The 12,992-nt window shown below is 45.4% G+C and overlaps 1 long non-coding RNA gene across 1 annotated transcript; it reads right to left on the bottom strand.

Annotated features, from left to right (window-relative positions):
- Positions 1-6,427: 6,427 nt before the first annotated feature.
- On the bottom strand, positions 6,428-12,779 carry LOC116660679. Its single transcript, XR_004316286.1, has 3 exons — positions 12,072-12,779; positions 9,667-9,811; positions 6,428-7,243 (listed from the first exon to the last, which is right to left on the bottom strand). It is a non-coding gene; the product is annotated as an uncharacterized LOC116660679 (long non-coding RNA).
- Between the last annotated feature and the right edge of the window lie 213 nt (positions 12,780-12,992).

Genomic DNA, 12,992 nt, shown 5'->3' with positions numbered 1-12,992 from the left:
ACATACATAAGGAGGCTTGACAGCCAGAGCTAAACAGAGACACAAGGTGCCCCGGAAGGTCTCACAATGTAGCACGTCTTCAAATCAATGCTATTTTGAAAAACGGCTCAACATTTATTTAGTGAGGTTGGGGTTAGAGGGTTTTCTTATAAAAAGGACATATAACTCCTCCTCCTCTAGCTGCCCTTTCCTCTCCTTCTCAAATAGTGCTGTCCTAAGGCTACCAGGTAAGGCAGAACAAGGTAGGCTTCTGCACCGGACGAGGAAAGAGCAGTGATGGTCCAGAGCAGGCATCAGAGCTCAGCAAGGAGAACACAGCATCCACACACAGGGACAGCCCAGGGGGTAATTAGAGCTCTTGCAAGAGGAGGAGAGGGTGTCCCCACAGAGAAGGTGCCAGGTGGGGCGTTGGGGCAAGGGTAAGAAGGATGTCTTTGTGAAAAGGCAGCCCAGCAAGGGATGTCAGCACCCCAGGAGTAAGGAGGGCATCTGGGCAGTGGAAGGGAGGAGAGCCAGGATGGTAGATTGGCTGCACACAGGAGGGTTGATCAAAGGAGTAAACCAGGACAATGAAGCCAGGTTTCTCATGCAGAAGAGAAGAGAAAATATGGAAAGGAATGAATGAACTCAATGGTGATGGATTGGAACTGGTGATATTGGTGTGAAGCCATTGCTTTCAATAAATATAGGTGTATACAGCAATAAATACAGATGTAAGTATGTGTTCATATACATACATATATTGAGAGAGAGAATACAGACAGAAAATCTATCTGCTAAAAGGGCCAGGGAGCAGTAACACCTCAATAGCAATGTGCACACCTGGCCCCCAGTTCTTGAATCCTAAACACCATGCTCCACTAAAAGGAACTAGGGCTCCCTGGTTCCCCAGCAACTTCAGGCTGGGGCAGGGAAAGTATGAGATGAACCTGGAGCATCTTATTCCAGAAAAGCAAAAAGTGCTCAAAGAACGGGGGGACATGCCGAAAGGACACAGAGCCAGCTTGGATGGAAGGCAAAACAGGGATAACAGATAAAGGTAAATTACAGTAGTAATAGATTATCACCCAAACCCATATGCCCATGGTCATATTGATAAAACAATCAATGAATTGTAGGTTTAATGAGATATAAGAATATTTACATAGCTTCAGAGCCTCTCCCTGAAAATGCTTATTAATTACAAAGAGGAAAAGAGAAGTCTTAGAGATAAAGAAGTTCTCTGGGTTGGACTTGCAACTTTTCTGTGTGATTGTCCAAAATTATGTGTGCATATATATATATATATATATATATATATATATAATACATATTATAAATCCATATATATTTCTAAAGTGCATGTAGAAACACTAGTTCAATTCTGATTTAAAAAGAGACAATAGTCTGAAAAAAATTCAACAATATATTTCCAGATTTTCTTTCATTTGGAATTCTCTAGTCCTAGCTAATTATTGGGAGGTGTATTAAATGATGAAGGAAATCTATCAGGAAGCTCCCGGTGCCATGCTTTAAGTTTCAGAAATCCAGTTGCTTGGGCTGCTGACTTTCAAATGACTGGGTGAGCCTGCAGGTGGGCATTGCAAAATATTTGGGAGACACAGCTTGGTGCTCAGGTTATTTTATTTCTGCTCAAGGGCGCCTTCTGTCTGCAGAACCAATTTACCATTGCACTACTGTATTTCTGTGCTGCTTGATTGCCGAATGGATTACTGCCCTGAGCAGATGCTTCCTCCCACCACCCCTCCCCAGGCTCTGTTGGAGGCATCACTGTTGGAACCGTGGATGAGTGGAAGAAACAATTCAACAGTACTAACTCAAAGACCATTTGAATAGACATTTAAATGCTCAGGAAGAAAAATGCCTCTTACTGTACACACTAGCTCGGCAAAGCCAAACACATTTGCATGCATATTGTTACAAGAGCAGAAGAAAAAGGCCCTAAAAACTTTCTGTCAGGCAAGGGCCTACACATTTAAATTGTTTGCAACATACTCTTTTTAAGATGTATAAAACACTATAGATAATCCTTCTCAGAGCTGCCATGTATGGTTGAGCAGGTTGTGCACTGCACAAGGGCACCTGGCCAATTCAAGCTATGTCCACTGAAAGAAAGAGGTACATTTTACATTTTGCACAGAGGAGCTATATGATCCAGCAGCAGCTAGGAGATGCGTTGTGTTGACTTTCCCTTCTAGGAATTGGAGGAAATTCTCTATGGCATCACTTGGCTCCTTAGTCAGTCCCAGATTTTGGAATCTGGCCATTGTTCTCTGTCTCCTTGTTCTACATCTGAGGACTGTTCCCCGACGTCCACTCGCCTGGGACCCCACACTCCAGCCTAAGTGGGCACATCCAGCCCTCGCTTTGGGCTGCCTGTGCCCCCTCACTTAAATTGGACCTCTGGATACTGATTCCTTGCTTGTTTCCTCTGAGCATGTCTGTGTTTTATGACAAATTTGGATCTTGCTACCCCATTCCCTGGACTTCTGACCTGGTTTTGTTTGTCCTCCAGCTTGGCCTGTCCTCCAACTTGGCCTTGACCTGGCAGTCACGTCCTGTTCTAACTCTGTGACTTTCACATGAAGCATACTTCCTAGCCAGCTCTTTGACCTCCTTAGTTCAGCATCGCCATTCAAAGGAGCATCTTTCTCTTCTGCAACCTTCTTAACAGAAGAGTAGCCATGATGAATTGACGGCCTACTCCAGTGTCTGGAACTGTGTGGACAGCTCTACGTACATTTATCCTTTGATCCTAAAAGATCCTGGGGTGTGTCAGAGCTCAGAATGTCAGTGCCCCAGTCTTCTTCTTCTGAAAAATACACCTTCTTTCTTTCAGGCAACTGCTCCCATCACCCTATTAAGACCATATTGATATAATAGGTGTTGATGTAGCGGGTGTGGCTAATCATAGTTCTCCACCCTCCTGGCCACAGTAGTGGCTTAGAATACCCCACCCACCTGCCCACCAAGATCTGGTATGTGAGCGCAAGTCAGGGGCTAACCATAGCTTTGTTTGGCTTTTTTTGGTGGGAGGTAATTAGGTTTTTATTTAATATTGTTAATGGGGATACTGGGGATTGAACCCAGGACCTTGTGCATGCTAGGCACACACTCTACGGTTGAGCTATACCCTCCCCACTGTGCTGCAGAAGGTTTTTAATAGAACATTAAGGGGGAGAAGCCCATTCTTAGGAAGGCGGTGAGGGGGCAGGCTAAGAGGTGGGAGCTGGGTCTCTAATCTCATTGAGGAGCACTGCAGAGAATGAAACAGACTCAAGGACACAAGAGTCACACTGAGAAAATAAACTTTAACAGCATTTAAGTCTCTGGAGACATACAATGAATAGTGGTTCCAAGTGTGGGCGTGGAGTCAGAAGGCTAGGTAACCTTGGGAAGTAACCTCTCTGAGCCTGAGTTTCCACTTTTGTAAAAAGAAGATAATAATAGTCCTTAACTCATGAGGCTGCTGTGAGGGTTGAACAAATTAATGCATGTGAAGCACGTTGAATGGTGCCTGGCACGTGGTCACTTCACAATAAATATTCACTATTATAAGCTTCTCCAGTTGTCCATGAGGCTGTCTCCACCCGCTTCCTGCCTTTGATTTGGTTACCAGAGCAAATGGTTTCCAAGTTAGTGTTTGGTCTCTATTATTTACAACCTGAAGAGTCCTGAGGACTGTGGTCTTTATTTCCCTGAATTCCCAAATTCCACGAGATGCTCTAGGAGAGAAAGTTTCCATAGGTAAGCCTGGGCAACTCTTGGATATTCATTGTGTTTTAATTTATCTGTGGCTCTGCCTCTTTGATAGTCTCATTCTATTTTAATATATTAAGGTTCTGAGTGACCCTATAATCAAAAAGCTAGTTGAACTTTATTAAACCCACCCCTTCCCAAACTTATTAACTTCGGTTCCCTTTTTCTTCCCTGTGATCTTTTTTTCTTGTTCTACCAAATTAGCGTTCCACAGAGTACACTTTGATATGAGGAACAGAAGACAAAGATGAGAAAGCTGGAGAATCTGCTGAGTGACAAGGTGAACCCAGATCCATTTGAACCTAAAACACATGTTCTTTCCACATTTCAGTCAGTTCTGTGCACACATACACATGCAACACAAGTACCACTAACCACTGGGAAGGGAAGTGTTAGACATTCTGATTTTGAGTTTACGTCTCTGGTTTTACGGTTATTTTCCCAGAGAACAAAGTTTTAAGTGCTTGCTTTTGCAGATTTGTATATACCATCAAAGTAAGTCGAATTAAAACTCCTTAAGACAATTTTGAATAAAAATGATCTGAGACATGCAACAACCTCTTTGAAAAATTCCAAGAAAGATGGCATTTGTCTTCTGTTTGCCAGAGCCAATTGAGGAAGAAACGCTCCCTTGGGAGATGCTTTTAGTACAATTCCCACTGTCAGTTCCTTTGTCTTCATTTGTAGGGCAGCCAAATTATTACACAAGTACTCACATTTCCCTCTAGGCCAAATCTAGCTTCTGATTCTCCAAAGCTGTCTGTCTTGAACTGTAGGTCAAATCTGGGCAATGAATATTATTATTATTATCAGTATTATTATTATGGATTGATATCGCTGGGCGCTAAGACTTACCAGAGGGGACTTTTGGGCCAAGGGAGAGGCCTGGGTCCACTGGAAGCCTTACAATCTACATTAGACTGAGTTGTATAACAGTTTTAGCCATCTGATATGGAACTTGCCAAATTTCATGGCTTCAGGCACACGGAATGCACATCCCTGTTCCAGGGAGGCTAAATATTTTTCCAAATCAGTAGATAAAACAAACTCCCTGACCTCAACTTACTTCCTGGCGCCTGGAGTCCTGAGAAGCGGGTGAAGAGTGCCTGTCTGCTATCAAGTGACAGGACACATCCAGACTGGCTCCTGTGCTCAGGACCTCATGGTACCTGATCCCGTCTCCATCTTCCGAGCTAAGATTTTGGCCACAACTGAAAGATCTAAGTCCAGAGGGCAATGGGCCAGGGTTAGATACCATTAAATGCCATTGAATCAGCCTTGAAGGGCAACTGTGGCTTCTTGGTGCATGAGGCAATGCACTGCAGCTGGAGGCGGGTGAAAGCTGGGGATCACAGACCCCGAGCAAATCACGTCTCTAGCGTCACATCTGAAATGGAAAGGTGGCTACACTGCTGTCTCTAGTAAATCTGATGCACAGATTTTAGACCTTACAGAGCCAACCAAGCAGGGAGTAAATCCATCAAAGAGAGCCTGAAGCTTCCGGCCTAACACTTGGTGTGGTGGACCAACTGTTCGACAGTGACATCTGCTGACCGTGTTCCACACTGCCCCCTCACAGACAAAACAGAATCAGCTAAGCTCTGGTTAAAATGTTCATGTTAAATGACTGGGGGCAGGGGTGGGGGGTGGCTTTCCATAGGCGGTCTAGAGAGAGACTACAAGCAGAAGGGAGATGGCAGAGATTAAAATGGGATACAGAGTGTTATGGACAATAAAAATTAAGTTCAGAACACCACAAAGGCCTTCGAGTCTTTTCCAGGAGAGGCGCTGTAAACCTGTACTAGGACCTTCCTATATTTGTCAGCTCATTCCAACGGCATTTACTTTGAGGTTTTCCCTTGGCAGTCAGTTCCATCTGCCTTTTGGACTCTGCATTTGCATACGTACACACACACATGCGTTTCTCCCCACTTTCTCCTCTCCCTGCCCCATCCTCTTGCGAATAAGCCATGTTTGATCTAGAAGTTTGGGTTCCTGCCTCTTCTTTTTATTGAGTCATCTCAATAGTTTTCTCTCTGACATCTCGTGCTAAAGACAGGGAGCCGTGCAGCTGCAGTCTCCCCTCACATCCTGTTTCGTGTCCCTGCAGCTCGGCCAGCAGCTCAGGTCCTAAAAGACACACAACCCCACTTCATTCCAAACTGCCCTGAACCTGGTAGCCACCCTTCTTCCCACCAAGGCCACTGAACTGGCTACACTACTGAAGTGGACTCCCTGAGGGCACTGTTCACCCCACTGTAGGTCCTGACTGCTCACCCTCTGAAGGCTGGGAGGGTGTCCCTTCCCCCGTCCACATCCCTCAGGACCTACCTGGTACACTGCTGTGCATCCAAGTGGCCTTGGTAAATGCTTCCTGTGTGAATGAATGATCAGGAGGCTTGTTTTAATTCAAGGATATCAGAGCATTGAAAGGGTTTCACCCATAGCTATCGCCAGGCCCAAATACGCAAAATTGGAAACATGGAAATTAAACATTTTCAAAGAAAAACTGAGTCTGTCTTCCTGGCATTTTCTATCATTGTCTGTTAAAAAAATTAAAATTAAAATTAAAAAATAACAACAACTAAAAAAACTCCTTTTGGACATTTGTCTCAGCTAAGATCACAACCCAGTGCTCTAAGTTTCTATAATTTTTTCTTTAAGGAGCGAGTGGGTTTAAGTTCTTCAACGGAACGCTCAAAGAAGACTCCTGTGTACTGAGGGTCAGGAACTGAGTTGGAAATTGGCACCATCTCCCAGATCTCACACCGGGACCTGCTTTGAAAAGTGACAGCAGAAGGCTGAGAGTTACAGCTTCAATGGATTTAAGAAAATAAATGAAACCGTGGTGGTTTGCTGCTAAAATTCTCCTTTACTAGACTAAAATTTTTTCTATCGATTTTCATTTGGTAGATAAAATGCACGTATGAAAAAAACAGTATTTATTTAATGTTGTCACAAAGATGAAATACACATAACATCTAGAAGTAAACATCTACTTTTAGTCCTTTTATGATCGCTGTGCTCCTTGCAGGGAGCCGATACAGATCTGAGGATGGGTTTTCATGTTGGCTGAGGTTGTTGAGTAATCATGGAAAATAAACTCTCCATGCAAGATCTGACATAATCACTGAGTCTCACCCTTCTTGACTTCTTTCTTGGGCACGCAGGATGTCTGTCACTTGGAAGGGAGACTGATGCAAGACTGAATGGATGGACTAAAGCAGACACCCACATAGAAAGATGACATGTGAGCAATTAATTCCACAAATGGTGCCTGCCACATCTTCGTGCTTCGTCTGGAGCCCCGGGGAGATAAAGCTGACTCACCACATAGCTACATCCACGGAGGCAAAGGGGTGATGACTCCCAGCCAAGTCCATCCTGTTATGAAATGTTGAGGGGCCTCCTGGCAAGGGGGTCACATTGGGGTTTGCCTCCATGACTTACTCTGCAGAGGGGTGGTCACTGCTAGGGTAACCAGCTGAGAGGAGGGGGGATTCGAAATAGAAAAAAGGAGCTTAGGAATTCTCTCTTGGGATAGCACGTGGAAGCTTTAGGTATCTTTAACATCCTGGGAAGCAGGGAGCAAGGCAGCTCACTCCAGTGGACCATTAACAGGGAAGATTGACCAAAGGACTGTTGTACTTCCTGTTGTGCTCAGTAACCCTCTGCCTGGTGTCACGTCCGAGCTCTTAGGAAAGACTCTCTCCAGTGACGTGACCTTGGCTTGGCGGCTATCGGGCAGGAGTGGAAGGGTCATGTTCCCTGCTTAGGCCAGTTTTGTTAAAAGGGAAATGACACTCTCCACTCTCACTCCCACCCCCACCAGGGTGGAGATGGTGGCAGGCATACGTATGAGAGAGTGCCATGGAACAGTGAACTTGGGGGACAAATCACAGGGTTATTGGACAAATCACAGCTGTTCCTCTTTCCAGGAAATTTTCTTTCCAGGGTTCACCTTGAAGGATCTGGTTACTGTTTTTTTAAACAAAATTCGGGATGGGGGACAATTACTTACAGGCATCACTGTTTCCTAGATGAAATGATCTGATATGTAAAATAAAAGAAGTTGTTATAAAAAAAAAAGTTGGAATGGACTGAACTGTGTCCCCTCAAAATTCATATGTTGAAACCCTAACCCCCCTTTAGGACTGTATTTGGAGACAGGGCCTTTAAAGAGGTAAGTAGAGTCAAATGAGGTCATAAGGGTGAAGTCCTAATTCTATAGGACTGGTGTCTTTATAAGAAAATGAGGCGAGGGTAGAGCTCAGTGGTAGAGCATATGGCCCTGGGTTCAATCCCCAGTACCTCCATTTAAAAAATTAATTAAATGAATAAATAAACCTAATTATCTCCCCCTAAAAAAATTTTAAAACGAAAGCAAGCAGAGATCTCGCTCCTGCAGGCCCACAGGGAAGAGGCCATCTGAGGACTCAGCCTCCTACAAGCCAGGGAGAGAGGACTCACCGGAACCGCCCCCCCCCCCCGCCCCCGCACCTTGATCTCAGACGTCTATCCTCCAGAACTGTGAAAAAATAAATAAATTTCTGTTATGTAAGCCACCTGGTCTGCGGTATGCCATCATGGCAGCCCGAGCAGAGCTATACAGAAGGCAAGGCCCCCAGCTCCTGGAGTAGGTCTTGCCGTTTGCTGAGGTGCCTGTTAAAACATAACTCTTCACAGGATAACGTAACTTCCCCAGGGACCGGACCGCCTGGGGAAAGAGGCGTCGCAGCAAACCGCTGTTGCTTTGAACAGCGTGCAGTACGTGGGCAAAGGGACTCCACGAGCGGAAAACAGCATCTTCGCGGTTCGACACATTTCCTTTCCCAGAAAACATCCGCATTTTGAGAGAGAATCAATTCCAGTATCTCTGAATACTTTAGTCACTTTTTCTAGTATTACTCAGTATGCTATGTATTCCTGCCTGCATCCGGGAGGGACTTTCAAATGCCAGCACGTTGCCTGGAACACACTAGACCCTCGGTCGTTATTTGAACTCAGCTGAACTTCAGAATAAAACAACAATGACTGCATTTCTGAATTTTGAACTTACAGAGGGCAGGAATGAGGGTTGAACTTATCCCTATATCCCAACCCCAGGGCCCTTAAGAGAGGGTATGCAACAGCCACTCAATGAATGTTGGCTTATACATTAAAATTTAACAAAACAGATACCCAGCCATTAGAAATAGCTGATGAAAACTGCTAGTTTCTGTTCACATTTGGATGAGATTTGCTCATGTTTGCCTCAGTTTGCCTCAAGTTTCTCAATCTGGGTTTTTTGTGTTTTGGGGGGGGTTGTTTTTTTTTTTTTTTTTTTTGCAACATTCCTGGCATTGTGTCAGAAAAACATCATAAACTAGCAGTCTTAAGACAATCAGCAGAACTTCTGAGTCACAACTAAGACATAACCCAGGAATTCGAAATGCAAATAAACCATTTTTTCTTGAAGTATCTGAACCAAAAATACATAGTAAATACAATCTAGCAGCACAGATGGTTAAAGAGACTGGAACTTTAAGATACAGTAATTTTTTTTCACAGTGTTGAATTAGTAAAGCAGACACTTTCTGCATCATGCTCTTTATTTTTGATAATTTGAAAGTTGCCTCTCACCCTTATACATCAGAACAATGCGCTGAACTGGATATGCAATAACTTTCATCCCATAACAGAAGGTTAAATGATCTGTTTAATCCTTTGTTAAGATAAGTGATGTCTCTATAACTAAACTAAATCATGTTCCCCTCATCCATTTCTTGTTGAAATGTTTGTATTGTTATTTTGCTATGTTTTCCTGTACCATGATTTTGGAGTCATATAATAAAGATTTGCGGGGGTGGGGGGTGGGCAACAAAAGCTATCTGTCCTGGGGCAGGGAAACACTTTTCTCTCCCTTACCTGTGGATGAAATGTTGACACATAACAGTCTTATGATCGCTGGGGAAAATCATGGCCTCTAATTAGGGCTCCTTCATGTTTGGAGCCAGACCTCCACATTGTTCTTGGTCAACCTGTTCACATACTGCAAACCTGACTTTTGACCCTTAAAAAAAAGAAAGAAAAAAAAAAAGAACAGCTTTATTTTTTGTTTGGAGGACTTTTGGGAGGGATTGGGGTGGTGGGGTTTTTTTCTCCTACCACAATCTCCTTTATTTAGTCTGCCCATTTCTAGAAGCTCACATGTTGAAATTCAAGGAGAGATGAAAGCAACCAATCTTCAGCGCTCCCCTTCTCAACTTGCTTGCCATCTTGCCTTCATTTTTTTTTTAAGGGCATCAAGCCCACCTAGCATTTATTCATCACAAACCTACGGACCTCTCAGTACACCCTCCTTGGGGCTCAGCCCCAACAATCCAGAGCTGACAACCTTGGGTGTATGTGCTGGAGGGATGGGGAGTGTCTCTTGGAGTTCTGGCCTCTTGCAGCCAACATTCCTACAATCACCTCTCTCCACACAGAAGCTGATTCCACAGAAGCTGTTTCAGGTGCAATGGCTTGGTCCACCTGCAGAATTTGAAATCTGGGGGCTGTGGGCTATGTCTAATGTTGACATTTTGTTTTAAATTCATTATCAATGCCAAAGAAAAAGAAAAAGGGAAGACCTGGGCCTACATGTCCAAATGGCAACAACTGGCCAAAGCCGAGCAGCAGCTGCTCTTTTGACCGGAGGGCACCCTTCAGTCCGGCTCAGTCCCCGCTGCTCCCGGAGTACAGCCAGCCCAGCGCATTCATCTTCCTTACCTGTCTGACTCTTGAAGGCCTTTGAGTCTGGGGCCTCTTACCTGCATCAAGATGCCGATTAGGAGACTGAGTGAGAACAAGAACGCCCCTCCCACACTGACAGGCTGCTAGTCTAAACCTGAGCGGTCCAGGACGATAGCCATTGGCCTCATGTGGCTATTGAGCACCTGAAATGTAGCTAGTGTGACCACAGTCTACTTTTTACTTAATTTTTCATAATTGTTTAAAATAATGGCATAAAGCTCTATTGGACAGTGCTGGTTGAGGTCAAGAGAGATTAAAAGATTGAAAGCTCTTGTTACCCACATGCAGATGTCGGTCTATTATTCTTTCACTCGGGATGGAGCAGACACCTTCAGTTTAGATCCTGTCCTGTTAGCTCCCCTCCACCACAAGCACATCACCCCCTCTGAGCAGAAAGGTTGATCAGGCCCAGAGATTCCAAGTCCCCAGGGTCTCATCCTCTCTCATGTGCTCCCGATGGTCAGTGCACAGAAAGTCACTAGGATGTAATTTATGTGTTGAAATTCAAGGAGAGATGAAAGCAACCAATCTTCAGAGCCTCCCTTCTCGACCTGCTTGCCATCTTGCTTTCATTTTTTGTAAGCGCATCAGGCACACCTAGCATTTATTCATCACAAACCTACGGACCTCTCAGTACACCCTCCTTGGGGCTCAGCCCCAACAATCCAGAGCTGACAACCCTGGGTGTATGTGCTGGAGGGATGGGGAGCGTCTCTTGGAGGACATCTGTTGAGAAGCACAGAGGGTAACCGGGTGGCAGATACATCGGCGCCTCTTCACTTGCTGGGCTAAACTGTGCTGATATGTATTCTATGGACCAGCTTGGAAAACAAAGTAAATGCTTGAGAGAAAGGGACGAGAGACATCTCTATGAATAGGGGATGGGTTGATCTTAGGGCTTTTTCTTAAAGAGAGTCCAGAGCCTTATTAGGAGGCCAGTGGAAGGCAGGGACCCTCCAGGGGCAGTAGCAGTAGAGGGGACAGTCCCCAAGGCATAGAGGGCCGCTTAGAGAGCAGAGGAGATCAAATGTAGAACTGAACTCCATCTGGAGGCAATGGTTTCCTAAAGCTGGGTGGTGCCTGTGCTTCTGTCAAAATGCTTGGAACAGAAGCTCTTTCTCTACCGCCCTCTTCTGCTTCTAAAACTTCACCCAAACCTCTCCTCTCAGACCCCTCTGGGTGGGTATAAAACAAATTCTAATCAATATATCAAGGATGGAGGACAAGCTCACGGCCTCTGCTCCCGGCACGGGGCTCTGGGACGCCGTCCTCAGTCCCTGGGGCTGTCTCCCCGCCGCAGACTTCAGGGAGGCCTGCAACTCTGAAGCAAAGCGTGTGCGGCTTTATCTTCCTTGCGTTTTATTTTCGGAGTTTTATTTTCCTCCTTCCCTTACAGCGTTCCAACTGCTGGGCTAAGAATTCACGTTACTGAGTTCCTAGACGCCGAAGCTCATGTTTAATCAATCGGTGGTTCCTGCGCAGCCCACAGCCCCTCGCCCCGTGCGCATGCTCGAAGTGGGCCGTGGCCCGTAACTTACTTTCTGAGGATTCCGACGAAGCTGCCCGACTCTAAGACTTGTGAGACGTGGGAAATTGAAGCTCTGCTGCGAGAGGCGTCTGTAGAATTTTGTTCAGTGGAAACCGAGTTGCAGAATTGGAAGTCTAGAAGAAACCCGAGTCTGCTCCCGCCAAAGGCAGGATCGAGTTTAAACCGCCCCTGCGGGAACTGCAGCTCCTAACACTCTGCGCCTTCTGGCTCCTTCACCCTCCAAGATGGGCACGGGTAAGAAGAAAGTACATAAATATTTTCTTTACCCAATTCACTTATTCAACTTTTCGTTTTACTATTTACTTTCCTTTTGGAATCAGCAACTATGCCATAACACAGTTTCTAAGTGGGCCTCACCTTGTCCTTGACAAACCAAGAAAAGAGGTACGGGAAAAAGCAAATGAGATGTGACTGAGGAGAGCGGGCGGCAGGAAGGCTGGTGAGGAATCGGGCCTGGACTCGCTGTGGGCCTCCCACGCCTCCCTGCGTCTCCTAGGAACCCGGGCACTCAGAGCACCTGCTGGCCTGAGAGGAACCCGATGGTCTGGGTGGACCGCAACTGCCTTTGCCTTTGCTTTGCGAGGGAGGTAGGAGCAAGATGGAATTTGGAAGAGAACTAGGTTTGGAATACAAGCTTTGAGCATGCGCTCTTTCCCTGGCCCCCAGGGAGCAAACACAAGATGTTGCAAATCACTGTGGTTACAAAAAGCATATGAGCAGTGGGAGGGAACTGCTCTTGGCCTTGGCTGTACTGCCGGGAATTAAGGGCCACGGGTAGGAGCGCTGGAGCGCTGGAGCGCTGGGGTGAATGTACTGAAAATAGTATGAACAGAACAGAAAATAGGAGCAAGAAAATAAATTATTTGTTTAGGTATTTCATAAATTAATTATGACAGTCCCAATAAAGAAC

Source organism: Camelus ferus, chromosome 3 (assembly GCF_009834535.1).
Source record: "Camelus ferus isolate YT-003-E chromosome 3, BCGSAC_Cfer_1.0, whole genome shotgun sequence".
Taxonomy (NCBI): domain Eukaryota; kingdom Metazoa; phylum Chordata; class Mammalia; order Artiodactyla; family Camelidae; genus Camelus; species Camelus ferus.
This window is presented reverse-complemented; position numbering and strand designations above follow the sequence as displayed.